The sequence below is a fragment of the Sitophilus oryzae genome, unplaced genomic scaffold (assembly GCF_002938485.1).
Source record: "Sitophilus oryzae breed Bouriz unplaced genomic scaffold, Soryzae_2.0 scaffold_2006_pilon_pilon, whole genome shotgun sequence".
In the NCBI taxonomy this organism is placed as follows: domain Eukaryota; kingdom Metazoa; phylum Arthropoda; class Insecta; order Coleoptera; family Curculionidae; genus Sitophilus; species Sitophilus oryzae.
In genome coordinates, this window is record NW_022146732.1 from 4,241,798 (window position 1) to 4,258,201 (window position 16,404).

The 16,404-nt window shown below is 32.7% G+C and overlaps 1 long non-coding RNA gene across 1 annotated transcript in view; it reads left to right on the plus strand.

Moving 5' to 3' along the window:
- Nucleotides 1-16,404, plus strand: part of LOC115883951 — a 63,176-nt gene that overhangs the window by 17,062 nt on the left and 29,710 nt on the right. The window contains exon 2 of the long non-coding RNA XR_004050474.1: nucleotides 16,022-16,342. This is a non-coding gene — a long non-coding RNA (uncharacterized LOC115883951). The remainder of the gene's footprint in view (nucleotides 1-16,021; nucleotides 16,343-16,404) is intronic.

The following is a 16,404-nucleotide window of genomic DNA, read 5'->3' on the forward strand; positions in this document are numbered from 1 at the left end:
AACTAAGCGCTGCCTGTCTTGCGCTAAGATCAGTTTCTAAGAAACTTAACTTATCAACCTCTAGAATAGCCTATTATGCCCTTTTTGAGTCACATCTTCGTTATGCCCTTCCATTCTGGGGTACTTGCTGCGCATATTTAGATACTCTCTTTGTAGTTGGGCCTATTCTTGTCTATTGTTAGATATGCGGGCCCAAGTTATCCCTGCTAATTTCCTAATACCATCTGAGGTTTGGTCTTCTTCTAGGTCTCTTAATTCCTCGTGGATACCATGCTGTAATTTTTGAGGTCCATCTGCTGAAAAAAGAAAAAATATATTTGCGCAAATTTTGTATAAAATGACTACTACAACTCAGTTTGCGCAAATTATCTGAAAGTCTAAACTCTCCTTTAAGGTGCGTTTTCACGCTCATGCAATTGGCGTAAATTGGCTTGTGCATGACCGATTTGCACAAGTAACTAGTTGCATGAAAACCGAAATCGCAAACTTGCACAAGCCAAAAAGTTTGACTTGAGTGAATCTGGAGCGGCCAGATAATTTGCTTGTGGTCGGCGCAAATGCATCAACGTATAAACGACACTCCAACTTTTTAACTCAATCGCCTACTCCCGCGCATGTCTGCAGCAGCAAATTTCGTGCCTTAGTTACTTGTGTCAAACTGTTTTTACCCTCTTGGAATTTGAGATTCGAGAAACCCCCTTATCGAACCTCTACACCCCACAGTCAATCCGTTTGCCAAAAATCAGCTTTAAACGTCAAGCAGTTTAAGCAGAATCGTGATTACTCAATGGTCATATTTTATAAAACACTCTGTATAAATTTATAAAAAATCTTAAAATATGCACTGAGAGAAAAAACGTTGTAAAATCAAAAATAATGCTAATGAATCAAATAAAATCAAACATGTTTTGGCCTCATTAATGGTCATAATTGAATTAATAAGATATCTATTGATTTTATGCATATACACGTATATATAAAACATACATGATCATTGTCATTGTTAGTGGACCATATCAGATTTAGAATAAAAATGTTGCCTATTTGATTTAAAAGAAATATACATTTGTTTATTAGTGTTTTCCTTTTGTTTTCAAATACATTCCTTTTATTTCAAGCTTTTCTCTTTATAAAGAAAAAATGCAATGCTTAATGATTTATTAATATGTCACTTTGTTTAAAGCTTGAGTTGATTTTAATCGAATAGGATCAGTACTAACAATTTAAATGAAATAAATATCAAATTTATTAGGAAAATAACTTTATTTCGGAATTAATCTTTTGGTGATAAGTAGGTAAATACAATTGTATTGAATGTCTTCCAAAGAAATGAATTTTGTCTAGTGACGAATGGTTTTTGTAATGTCCTGGAATTGATCTGTCTTTATTAGATTCATTCAAAGGTCACAGAGATTCTAAAAAAGAAAGCAACGTTTAGTTAAATATATGATATACTTTTCTCCATCTTAAAACTGGAGTTGACGACCTGAAACAGAAATTTTTCTATACAGGGTATACAGGATTTGCAGGTTTTCTGAATCGTATAATTGCAAAAAACAGTATTTTTAGGTTCCTAACGCCACTATAGATGAGAATTTCTTGAAAGACTCGAAAATCAATCACTCATTCTTTCGCGAAAAAATATTGTAGTTGGGTAATACATTAAATTTTCCACCCTGTACAAATTTCTGTTCTGTACAGGATGAGTCAACGATAGAGTAAAGTCCACTATCTCAATAATTGTTTGGAGGTTTACAAATAAATGTTAAATACAAAAGTTATAGGGAAGGTTAAGATACACGTTTTAAATTATTGTAGAATATACTGGGTGCTTCATAAAGTAAAAAAAATACGTGTTTAAGAGTTTTTTCCGAAAAACTCACCGGTTTTTAAATAAAAAATATTTTAATATTTGAGGGATTGTTTTACCCCCTTAGAATTCGAGTTTCGAAAAATCTCTTCTTATCGAACCTCTACACCCTAAACACCCCTCGAAACACCCTGTATATATTTTTAAAAAATCTTAAAATATGTAAAAAACAAAATAAAATATACGTGTTTAAGCGTTTTTTCGGAAACTTGACCGTTTTTTAAATAAAAAAATATTGTAATATTTGAGGGGTGGTTTCACCCTCTTGGAACTGGAATTTCGAAAAATCCCTTCTTATCGAACCTCTACACCCTAGAATCAACCTGTATGCCAAAATTGAGCTTCTTACGTAGAGTGGTTTGAGCGGGAAAGTGATTAATCAGTATGTCAGTCACTTAAGGATTTTATACAGGGTGGACCATCGAAAACGTTCCGCAAGGCATAACGGCCAGGATATTTTTTTTTTCAAAAAATCCAAAAACACGTCAATTTTGTTTGTGAGGGGGACAACTTTTGCCCCAAAAATGATTGCAAAATCTTCAACCCTCTAAGCGGGGGTGTCATCTCCCAACTTTTTTCAAATAGGAAGGGGGGTCAAGTGGTACCGCAATGAGAAGGGCTTTTTATTCTCTATACTTTGCCGCTTCGTTTTTGAAAATCGGTCGAGTCATTGAGAAAATATGAAGGATTGAAATTTGAAAAGTTTATTTAAACATTTATCAGAGTAAATGATAAGGATAAATTCCTTCGACCAATTTGTTGTTTTTTCTCATTATTTCTAGATGTTTACGCATTTTTTCACTTGCTAGAAGCTGTTCTGTGACTTGTGCGTTGAAGTTCTTCTCAATATCGTTAAACTTTTTAACAATTATGATGTACTCACTTGCAGAAAAAGTGGAAATAATCGAACTTTATTTTAAAAGTAATGAATGTAGCAATCGGGTTCCGCAGATATTCAATGAATGCCATCTTGAAAAACACCTTTATGGCAAAATTGTTCGCGAGTTAGTAGCAAAATTTCGCGAAACTGGTTCCGTTATGAATAAAAAAAGGCAGAGGGAAAACCCTGTAGTAAATGGAGCTATGGAGGTATTCGTATTAGGCCAAGTTGCCATGGATAGTACGCTGAGTACAAGAAAATTAGCCAATGCAAAATTAGCCGGCGTGAATCGTACCAGTGTCCAAAGGATATTAAAAAAACACAAGTTCCACCCGTACAAAATTCAGTTGGTACAAGAACTCAACGAAGACGATTTTGATCGTCGCTTGCAATTTTGTGAAACTGTGAGTGAACGAGTAGCGAATGATAATAATTTCCTATTTAATGCATGTTTTTCGGATGAGTGTACTTTCTTTTTGAACGGTGTAGTTAATCGGCATAACTGTCGGTACTGGGCTGAGGGGTTTTTCACGAGGTGCACACACAAAACCCTCAGAAATTGAACGTGTGGGCTGGTATTTTTGGAAATTCTATTTTAGGTCAGTTTAACGATATTGAGAAGAACTTCAACGCAAAAGTCACAGAACAGCTATCTAGCACCTGATCGTTCAACCTTGTGGCAAGTGAATAAAGCGTAAACATCTAGAAATAATAAGAAAAAACAGCAAATTGGTCGAAGGAATTTATCCTTATCATTTACTCTGCTAAATGTTTAAATAAACTTTTCAAATTTCAATCTTTCATATTTTCTCAATGACTCGACCGATTTTCAAAAACGAAGCGGGAAAGTATAGAGAATAAAAAGCCTTTTTCATTGCGGTACCACTTGACCCCCTTCCCATTTGAAAAAAGTTGGGGGATGACACCCCCGCTTAGAGGGTTGAAGATTTTGCAATCATTTTTGGGGCAAAAGTTGTCCCCCCACAAACAAAATTGACGTCTTTTTGGATTTTTTGGAAAAAAAAATATGCTGGCCGTTATTCCTTGCGGAACGTTTTCGATGGGCCACCCTGTATATTAGTATAGATACATACATCTTACAAATTTGTGATCTTAATTAGATTTGTCTACGCATGCTGTCAATAATGAAACTAAGAAATTAAGGCACTTGAGGCGTTAATTGACAATATAATTATAGCGACACATTGCAATTATCACGGGCGGGAAAGCTCGATGTAAACAAGAGGACTGGTTTAACGAGATTCCGCATCTTGAACCTGGCGAGGTAGTACTGTAGCACTGTTTTTACCCGCCACGAACGGCTATTTATAGTGAGAGATTTGTAATAAGTGATATATATTTATCGCAAGGACAGATTTAGTTGTTATTAAATCAATCTATTTTCTATTTCAGTGGCAACCGTTTTCAAACATAGAAAAAATTGCAACAAATATGAGTTATTTGTTTCTCCAGAATGGTTTCTGACCCTCAATCTGCTAGGTGTTAGTTGAGGAGATAGTATCCTGTCAATGTATCCCAAACCAAACCCCATAACAATCCGGAAAATTTATGATTTTTCTCGGACTTAACTTTTATTTTTTTCCATAGCAACTGTTAAAATTGCCTTGTATCTATCAAAAATAGTAGATAAAATAGTAATTTAACCGCAAGGGTAGATTAAATTAATGATACTTAAACAGCGAGGATAGGTTAAAAACTTTATTCTGCAATACACAAAATGTATTGTACTTTTTAGCATTGAATAGGACGACCATAAACTGGACGGTTGCATTTTCTTTGATTTTTTAGAAAAATATGCTAGAAGTATGTTTTCACTTGATCTTTCTTCTCGCACGTTTTTTAATTGCTTCCATTTTTGAAAATTTTTGTATTCCTTTTCGTAAGTTATTCGGGATTTAATGGAAGTAGTTTGGATATGGCGTTTGTAGTCTCTACCTGAATATCTGTTGGTAATTTACTTCTTTCGTTTTGAGCCATTTCTGGCTGCAATTCAATCAGCAATCGACACGAAACAGAATTATAAAATATTGACTCAAAACTGACAACTAAAGAGACAGCTTTATTTATTTGTCAAATTACATAGAAACCAACGCCAACCCAGAACAAAATTTTTTCTACTCGTAATAAATTCCTTGTAATAATAATTTCTGAATATTTTTTAAAACGTAACTCGCTATGGAAAAAAAATATTGATTTATACAATCAATTAGAAATTAATCTTTTCGGTCAACGATAAAATACCATTAGACGATAAAATACCATTTTATCGTCTTGTATAAAAAATAACTATTATTCTATTTTAGTAGTAATAGCTTACAGTAGGTAATCATTATTTTCTAGGTAGAAATAACACCAAACATTTATTTTTTAGAAGAAATAATAAGGTAGAAGGCACTCTAATCCACAGAGGTCAATTCTAGACTAGTGGGGTTGTAGAGATCGTAGGCAATCTTCAAATACATTTTTTTTTCAAAAATATCTTCTGTTAAACTTTTGACGAGATATTTTCGTAGCCATCAGTCTATGATAAATGACACGCTTCAAACTGGCCTAATGAACAATATCGAGCAAAATCGGTACCGGCAGGGATTCCACGAAGTGAGTACCCGCACAAATCGCAACGTCATCGATTTTTCGGGTCCGCAAGTATAGTTGGGGAAGGTCAGGTGAAAACGGCCTTTTATCGTGACATGCAACTATCATTTGTTACAGTCCGTTGTTTGCATTTTCACTTTGGCCCACAACCGCCGCGCCGTTGCTGAAAAAACAGAAACAGAAACAGAGAAACAGAGGTGCGGTAGCTGTTTTTTTTTAACAATATATTTTTTTGACGGAAGTTTGTAATACCCTGTGAAACTGTTTATGAAGTAAGGAATAAAAGCCATTCTTCATCAATTTTTACCAAATAGTCGCTCTCGGGGTCGGGTAAAGCGGGTGTGTGGCCGAAGGAAATATATATTATATTTCCGAAATCTGCATAAGGCTTAGCCCGATCCTGTCCTGTTAAGCCACACCCAAAATTCCAAACACACGTGCTTTGATTAAGGCATAGTATAAGGAAACTAGTAGTTTTACTCCTTGTCAAATCCTTTGTTCTTTTTCTGCCACTTTATATGACCTTGTTCTCGCCTCCGACGACGTAGCTGTATAGTCGTGGTCTATTAACTAGGCAAAGTATAGACGTGACACTCGCCATAGTTTCACAGATATGTATTTAGGAAAATATGAGTTCACAATAAAATAAAATAAAAAAATGATCATCGAGTAAAAACTTGCTTGAAAACAGAATATTTTCACATTTCGTGTAGGTAACAATTCTTCTGTATCTGAAAATCTTCTGATGGGAAGAAATGCGGAAAAAATATATAATGACATATTTTTATATTATTATCTATTTCAGAGATTTTCTACGACTTTTTTTAATTTAAAGCAAGTTTAATTTTCTGTAGATAACTGGAATCGGCATAAAATTATGCTATAAGTACACTGTCCTTATTTAAAGCACACTGCGGTGTTGCCAATCTATTTCTTATTTACTAAAACTTTGGTTAAAAACATTATATACGAAAAGTGGTAAAAAAACTAGAGTAAATATAACTTTATTAATACTTTGCTATGTTTTCTTAAACATGAAGGATATCGGAACAAATTCGTGTAGAAAAATTTACTTTATCGTATACAGGATATTTTTTATGGCGTCACCAAAATCGTAATATTTAAAAAATGTTGTATCTCATTTTTTTTTAAATGCAACACCTTGTATATTATTTTTCTTTCAGATGTAGAATTAAAAGGTGAACATTTTTTGACAAGACAAGATAGACAGAGATCATATTAGGTGGCTTTGAAAAAAAATTACTGTTGAAAGAGCCATATGTAATATAATACTGGGAATATCTGCGACAGCGGTAAAAATTTAGAAACACTTTAAATTAATAAAAAAATGTTCACTTTTTAATTCTGCATCTGACAGAAAAATAATATACAGAATGTCGCATTTAAAAAAGTTGAGATATACCATTTTAAATATTGCGATTTTGGTGACGCCATAGAAAATACCCAATATAGAATAATATATATATATATATATATATATATATATATATATATATATATATATATATATATATATATATATATATATATATATATATATATATATATATATATAATGTAAAATAATAAAAAAAATCAAACTAACTTTACCAAAACTTTTTTTGTGACACCCTGTATATAACAAAATATTTTAGGATACACCCCTTTATAAACCTTGAAACATATGAATAAAACTTTTTTCACATCTTCGACAACGACGATGATATTGAACTTCCTCGCACTAATGGGCCACCCTGTATATTTACGGTGGTTTAAAGCTAGGTATGGCACTTTTCTTCCCTGAAATATAAATTCAATATTTTGTCTATAATATTTTGAATATTGTTATATTACGACCACTTATAATAAAAAATGAATAAATAAACATAAAAAAATACAGTCCACTAAATTTATAAGAGATTATGCTATTATAAAATTCTTTCAATTAAAAAATATGAATAATTTGCGGATTCTTTAGTACAAAATATTTACTCTAAAATTGTTTCAAAAACCAATTTATATAAATTATCTCGTAAATTATTATTGGAATGAAAATTTTATGGAAAATCCCCTGACAAAAAATATTTTCATGCGCATATATAAGACAACTATTAATTAATTACATAATATCTCAGCTTCTAAAATAAACAAATATAATTAAATGTTAATTGATAATTACTATCAGCTTGCCGATTTACATCCGATGGAAATCTAAAAAGACTCAAAGAACAATTTTTTGAATTATTTCCACAATTAATAGCAGCGCACAGTAAGGCACTAATTTTTTGTCAATCCGTCCCTGTGCTCGGACGCAACGCTCGAACCTCACAGCTCGACGGACGGAATTCAAGTGAAACGCTTTGCAACCTGCCAGCTTGCAAAAACTGGCAGAAAATATTTGCGAGAGTGCAACTACTCTTTTCCTTAAACTATGATTAAGGCTTGCGGAGCTTCAGCATTTGCTATAAAATAGCGATCAATTTGTTACAAAATCATATAAATTATATATCACTGTAATCACAAAACTTCAATCTATTTCCGTATTGCAACGGAATTTTAAATTATGTCTTTATTTTCGAGAAAATTTAGTCCAAACATAAGGAATATTTTGTTGATGTTTGACTATCAAAATCTTAAAAATAAAGAAGTTGTTTAAAAATGTGCTACAATACGGATATGGTATAATCTTTTGTCTTTAATTTCTTTCTTCATTTGTGTAAAAATACCTAGCCAGTTTTACATAAAACGTTAAATGCCGAACGCTTATTTTGCTACTTTTTCGGACCAGTGAAATGGACTCTTAAAGCTAAAATTCTTGTTATTGCACATAATTGCTAAACTTCCTGTATAAATTAGTGACTGAAATTAATAAATTCTTAAATCTTGACTCGCCCTGTATAAATACAATAACGGTTCCAATAAAACAACCGAAGTAACGAGAATACTTAAGCTTAATAAAATTCAAATTTGTGAGTAGTGGGAGGTGGCACACTTACAGTTTGTATCATTTGTTTTTGAGCCAGCTTGATGTCGAATTCCGCGACTGTGATGTCACTTTTATTGTGGTACGTTCACGCATATGAAATAAACACAAGCAAAAAATAATAGCGGTATGAGAAATTTTAGCGCCACAAATTTCTACTAATTAGTAATCTGGAACATGTGTCAATTAAATTTTTATATTTAAACATGGAGCTATACTGAAAATTTTATAAGTTTAATGCATTGAATAATGTAAACTAGTACTAGTACATTTTCACAATTTATAAATTGCGTGGAAACAATTTGCAATGGAGTTCTTTATTTCTTACAATTTGCCAGATGGTATACTTTCTCTTACCTGGATGTTAAAAGCAAGACTTATTTTCGAGTAATCTAAAATCATTATTAATTTCAATTATTTTTTTGGTAAATCAAACAGAACAAATTAGGGTGATTGGTAAATCAAAGGTAGAACAAATTGAAAAACAAAGATAGAAGGCAATGAAAATGTATTATATAAATTTTTAAGAATGTCAATTATAAACTTGTGTATAGTGCTAATAATAAATTACAACAATTATTAGGTAATCCAAAGGATAAAACATCTCCACTGGAAAGGTCGGGTACTTATGAAATTTCTTGTAAAGATTGTAATCAGAAATATATTGGGCAAACTAGAAGATCAATATTAACTAGATTTAAAGAACATTTAGCTCAGATAAGATATGGTAGACCGGATAAATCTTGCGTTGCCGAACATATTTTTGATAAAGAACATTGTATAGATCTTAATAATTTAAAATTAATTAAACAAGTCTCAAATTACATCAGGCAATTATATGCATATGAAATCATCAGAATTAATAAATGTAAAGATAGTATGAACAGAGGCAACGGTCCAATTCCTTCAAGTTCTTTGTTCCTACTACTCTAGTGGCGGAAATCTAACTGTTACGCTCAGTGGGCTCTGACTCGGTTGGCTAGATTTTGCCACGGCCACTCGGTGCCCACTGAGCGAGTATATAAACACTCAACTTGTAGATTGTACTTTAGTTTATAATCATCTGCTGATGATGCTAACATGGTTAGCGAAACGCGCGCCCAGTGTAAAAGTAAAAGTGTTTTGGTGTATTGTGGTGATTTAGTGTTTTTATTTTGCTGTGTAACACCAAAGGTTCCAAGCCTCAACTGTAATAAACGATCTAGCTAGAAAAATGACGTGTTATTTGGTTTTAAGAAACTTTTATAAAAATAATTATAATCTGGTATTATTTTATAATATGCTATTATGTTTGTGTACTCAGTAGTTACTTAAATTTAAACTATAATCTGTAAATAGGCTACTGTCTTTATAATTTATTCGAAATACCTCGATTTATAGTTGCATTAAAATTGCAAAATTATTATAATCATTAATCACTAGAAGCGCAAAATAATAAACAACTAATTAGCATTTTATTGTTGTAATCAGAAAAACAACTAATATTTTCTGATTTTTTAATTCAGTTCTTTCCTCTAAGTCTCATAAAATATATTATTTTTTTTATTAGTTGAGATTTCTGTCTTGTTTTCGAGATTATGATCATTCTCAGCTTATTCAACCATTTCCAATTATGGTGCCTCACATATTTACATACTCTCTTTATAGTTGGGCTCATTGTTGACTATTGTTAGCTATGCGGGCCCAAGTTATCCCTAATAATTTCCTAATATCATGGTCCCATCTCAGGTTTGGTCTTCCTTTCGGTCTCTTAACTCCTAGTGGGTACCATGCTGTAATTTTTTTGGTTCATCTGTTGTCCGTCCTCCTTGCCATTTGAGAGATTGGATTCTGTGGATGACATCTCCGATTACATATACATACTTAAAAATAGTAAAATAAAACACTAACACACCACAATACACCAAAACACTCTTACTTGGATGCACTGGATGCGCGTGTTGTTAACCATGTTAGCATCATCAGCAGATGATTGAACCTAAACTAATATCTACAAATTGGGCGGTTATATAGGCACGCAGTAGGCACCGAGTAGACGTACCAAAAAATAGTCTAGCGAGTCAAAACCAACCGAGCGTAACAACTGGAAGAACAATTAGAATTGGACCATTGTCTCTGTACATACTATCTTTACATTTATTAATTTTGCTTAATTTTGATTGATGCCCTCTAGCGGACAAACGAAGCACTTTTCTATAGAGGTAAATTGTGTTCAATGTACTTATTTTGATTGAACGTATAGTAGTTCTATGTCCACGGAATATTATGACACCCTGTATATCTGATGTAAGTCATATAATAAATTTACAATACATAATATTATTAAAAAAAAGAAAATCTGAGTGTGAAAATAACAACCATTTTATTTTCCAACTACAATTAATTTTAAAGAAAAATTACGAAATTACTAAATAAAACATGACCATTTGTAAACAGGCCTAAACAAAGCATGACGTATCGTTTCCATTATTAGTAGTATTACGCGTTTCTTGGGGTCGGCCACGTATGGCCTAATCAAGATCGAAATGTGAATTCATTTGAGACCAAACGGTATTATCTCCTGTTTCTATCGTGAACTTTCAGCCAGGTGGTAGCTGAAAAAGGGAGCTAATTAAACACATCAGCTGTGTTAGTATATTATTTCCTTTACACTTCTTTACTTTTTAGAAAATCGTAACATCGATATGTCTCAATATTTTTTCTGTTGAGCTATTTTTGGTACTGTTAAACTGTCCTCTATATCCATGACTCATATCGTCAGAATAAAATGACCTATTTTCTCTAGTTCTATGACTTTTGATTAGTAAATAACAGCCGTTTTAATGTTAATTAATCTTACTTATTTCCATAGCAACTGTTAAAATTGCCTTATATCTATCAAAAATAGTAGATAAAATAGTACTTTAACCGCAAGGGTAGATTAAATGATACTTTAACAGCGAGGATAGGTTAAAAACTTTATTTCTTCTCGCACGTTTTTTAATTGCTTCCATTTTTGAAAATTTTTGTATTCCTTTTCATAAGTTATTCGGGATTTAAATGGAAGTACATAGTTTGGATATGGCGTTTGTCGCCTCAGCCTGAATATCTGTTGGTAATTTACTTGTTTCGTATTGAGCCATTTCTGGCTCCAATTCAATCAGCAATCGACACGAAAGAGAATTAAAAAATATTGACTCAAACCTGACAACTAAAGAGACAGCTTTATTTATTTATCAAATTACATAGAAACCAACACCAACCCGATAAAATTGCATTATCTTCTTGTAGCGTTTTTTAAACAACTACCACTGCGAACGGCAGCTTTTCAATGGAGAGCAGTCGTGGATAAGGTATTTCACTGGAAAGAAGACTAATTAATAACAATAAACAAAAGATATAGATGATATTGGGCGCCAGGCATGTACAGAGAAAGAAAACACAGTTGTATATTACTTAAAACTAATGACTATATTTCATGATGTTCTTTGCTGGTACATGACATTGTAGAATTCTAATAAATATATAGTGGTTATATGTCAAAAAAAATGGTGTTAAGAGTTGTACTAAATATCTATGAAAGTAATACCATTACAAGACGTAATGTAATGAAACCTAAGATCTAAATTATATTTTAAATAATATTAAATCGACATGAATGTTCTTAACAATCTAACCATTAAACATAGTCTGTACGATATTACTTAAGATGTACGTTATTGTTTAAGACTGAAAATGTTTTAAATGTTAAATGTAAAACTAGAACTTAAATCTACACTTAGCTGTTCTTTGTGTAATCTTGCTTCAAACAGTAGCAGCGTGAGGTGGTCTGGCATACCTGTACTCGGCCATCCAATACAACAAAAGGGGCCAGAATGAGGACACCATGAATTGGAACAGCCGTAACTACTAACTAGCTTATGGATGGGAACGAATCAGCATGGGGCTTACGCTACATCCATACTGTGGAAATATGGGGACACTACCCGTACCTTGGAACACTACTAGGACCTTGGATAATGCATTAACCTTGGAATCAATACATAGATGTGGGACACCTGCCCATACCTTGTACACAGTCCGTCCATAAGATAACGGTACAGGGGAACACTACCCGTACCTTGGATACTACTAGGACCTTGGATAGTGCCCGTACCTTGTAAATAGTCCGTACCTTGGACCCTAAAAATATGAAACTCTTGTTTAAAACCAAACAAGGTCTAATAAACAAAATAAACCTACCTCGAATTACTTCCGAGGGCTCAATAATAAACAAAGAAACTGTCCTTTCTTCCATGTAACATTCTGGAGGACAAAAGAAAAGGGACGCCAACGTGCCAGCAAAATACAAATACAAGTTAAGTTGGGACATCCAAAACTCTACCCTAAAAATATGCAGTAATAATATCGAATCTAAAAGGATAATATTTCATCTTTACCTGTAACTTCGAAATAGCAGCTGATTCAAATTATACAGCAAGATTTAAATAATCACCATTTCTAAAAGCCGGGATACAACAGAGCGGCAAAACAAAGTGATGTTAAGCACGGAGAGAGTTGACAGAAGCGATGTTGACAGCGCCTCCTCAGGGCGATAACAGGGTTGTGTCAAACGATAACAGGGTTGGCGACTAGGGAACGTAAAAATTACGCCAAGCGTGCCAAATAAATTATCAGGCCTGAATGATACGGAATCCGATGACGATACGCCAGACACCATATATATCATATATAAAAAAGACATGTAACGAACTAAAAACGTTACAGTCTCCCGAAATTAATCTTACATAAGAAGATAAAATACCATTTTATCGTCTTGTATAAAAAATAACTATTAATCCAACGTAGGTTCCTTTATTTCATTTAAATTGTTTGTTAGACAGTTATCCGTAATATTACCTCTTCGTATATGATATGATATTCTATTCAGATTGACATTTTCTATCGAATAAAGTAAAAAAATACCGAGGATGCCATTTAAAAATCAAAAGTCGTAGTCATTTCCGGTAAAACAGAAAGTGACCAAAAACAATTGAATACGTCATTCAATCCTAATTTATGCCATACACTAATATACCGAATCTCGTTTTCTTATCTGAAAAAATAAAAAAGTTATAGGGGTGAGCCACTTTTGAGTTGCACCCAGTATATCGTAAAATTTGAAGGACTTAAAAATTTCGTTGTGCCTAATTAAATTTTGAATACTCTGTACAATCTATGAGCGTCGTTCAGAATGCCACAGATTTAAAATAGCTGACTCTGTTTCTTGGGAAATATCGATACACAGTTATACAAATATCGATATAATTTACAGCAGTAAAACATTGATGGTAGACATCGATAGTTTACCATTGAAGCATCAACCCTAGTAAACCTCTAAACTGTATTACTTCCAGTAAAAAAAAAACAGACATTGAATCCCAAATCCAATTTTCTAACGGACCGACAATAGCATACAAACTAGCAATAAAATTAAGGGTTACCCCCTAAGAAGCAAGGGAACATCCCTAGCCAATAAAGGGCCTTTGTCGGTGAAAGGGCTATCGTAAAATTTAGTACAGGCCTCGTAGAGCACGCTGAGTTTAGCAGCTGATAGTTGTAAAAAAGTTACCGTTACTCAATCTCTATTTAGTAACGCGCAATAAACGAATAAGGTAACAGTGATGTGCTGGCAATATACAGGGTGATCCGCTTTTGAATCAACCTACTATTTGAATAATTCTTTTACTAAAAAACTTTATCGTTCTTGATGATATGTTTTAAAATAAATTTTATTTCTAAAAATATCGGAAGAACAAATTTATATAACATGTTTTATTGTAAGTCTACATAATTTAAAACGTTTTTAATTTAAAGGAATTAAATGATGAATATTAAGACCGGAGAACTACCAGATGGTCTTCGGCAAGTTTCCTGCTTAGGAAGAGAAACAGAGACAAAACAGGAAACGGTTAGTCACGTAAAGACTGAATTAATTAATTCATATAAAGCGTCAAAATGTGTATGGGGTACTTTTAGGCACGTAGGTAGACACATAAGTACCGTTGAAAAGAATCTTTGGCTTGAAATATATTTTATTTATTATATAAATAGTTTTTTGGGAGAAAATATTATAAGAAATACTGTATCTTGATTTGTGAATAAAATATGTTGTATTAACCGGTATATTTATTGTAGTTGGGAGTTGGAAACTATGTTAGTATCATCATAATATGATCCGTCTTGTTATGAGCTTCTCAAAAATATATCACTCTGTATTTATTTTTACTATATTTACTGCAATATTTAAAATATATCATTTTCTTATTAGTAGAAATAGATAACAAAAAAACTGGTAAAAATGGTAATGGTATTTACTAAAATAGTCATATACATATTAAAATTGTATATGAGACTGAAATAGTTTACTTTTAAACTGTTACCACTGAATTTCTCATTATATTTTTCTTCTTTTTTATAACGGGCTGGGTTAAGGGATGCAAATACCCAAGTTTTGTTAACGACATTGTTGTAGTAGCCACGATATATTTCATATTTCAAAAATCACTAGATACAGAAATCGAGAACGGACAAATCCGGTGACCAGGGAGGCCATAGTATGGCTCCATTGATCCCAATTCATTGATTTGGGAAATAGTCATTTACAAAATTCTAATATTTTCAGAGTTGTTATAGGGACACACTTGATGAAAGTATATTTCACGTAAATTAGCTAAAATATCTAAAATAAAAGTTCCGGTACGATAGCTTTCAAGATTTACAAATAGCGGTAGAGAGTTAAGTTTCTCTGATATATCTAAATATAAAGAATTTATTAGTGGCTTCAAACATAAAACAAGAGACAGATATCCAAAATAAAAAATAATAGATACAAGGGTATCCCGGTGAATTTTGTGTAGTGACAAATGATTGTTGTAATGTCCTGGAATTGATCTTTATGAGATTCCATCAAAGGTGATTTGAGTGACAGAGATTCTAAAAAAAGAAAGCAACGTATAATTAAGTTAGGTTGATTATTCTAAACAGCTACCTAAACAACGCGTTATCTGTAAACGATACAATTCTCCTTTTTGTCACTAATAACTATCATACACAATAAATTCCATTGTATTATTCAAAATAATGGAACGCGACAAAAATCATATAAAAATGTGTGGTTGATCGGGCTTATCCAGTCAATCTCGCCAAACACCATCTTTCGATGTCCATCTCAAATGACTTTCTATTGGAGAGAATTAATCACGTGGCAATAGCCTACCAGAAATGTATTTAAACTGTTAGCAATTCTTATAGAAATAAAATACTCTCGTGCTTAAAATAAATTTATTATAAGGACGTCTTATTGGAATAAATAGAGAAGCAACACTTTTCAAAAATAATAAGGCAGTGCCAGTTTATTTTGAACGTGTTTTTTTTTAAAACATAAATAGGGTTATAATTTTCAGCCTTTCATAGATTTTCAAAAAGACCCTGTAGCTCAGAAACGAAGAGAGCTATGAAAATTTTGTTTACTACAGCATCTTCCATTTGACAAAAAAGTGGTATAGTTTTATGCAAACCGCACCTTCCTATCTTTACTAATAACGAAGATACCGTATGATTTCAACCACAATTTTTTTTTCTTTTTGAATAAAATATATATGTCCAATAGAGTCACTCCACTCAATATCAATAATCCGATTACCTCTTACAGATTCTCACGGATGCCACTCACGTCACAGCCTCCAGACCACGTGACTGCGTACAAAAGACCGTCGCTCGCACTCCGTATCCCTTCGGGATCAGCAACGGTCGACAAAATGGATCCGAAATCCCAAGGAACTACAATCGACGGCACTGATTTGTCGGATTTGGAGATTTCGGCAGTCACGCAATGGTTGTACACGAAGGCAAGAATGGAATTAAATGTGGAGAAGATTTTCTGGAGAAAACGGAGAAAATTACGGGATTGGAGTGTGATATTTTGGCACTTATACGTATAGGATTCTGAAAAATATCCCGTTTTTAAAGATAGGTAAATTCACTTAATAGTCTTTTTTCCATAGCAACTGTTAAAATTGCCTAATATCTATCAAA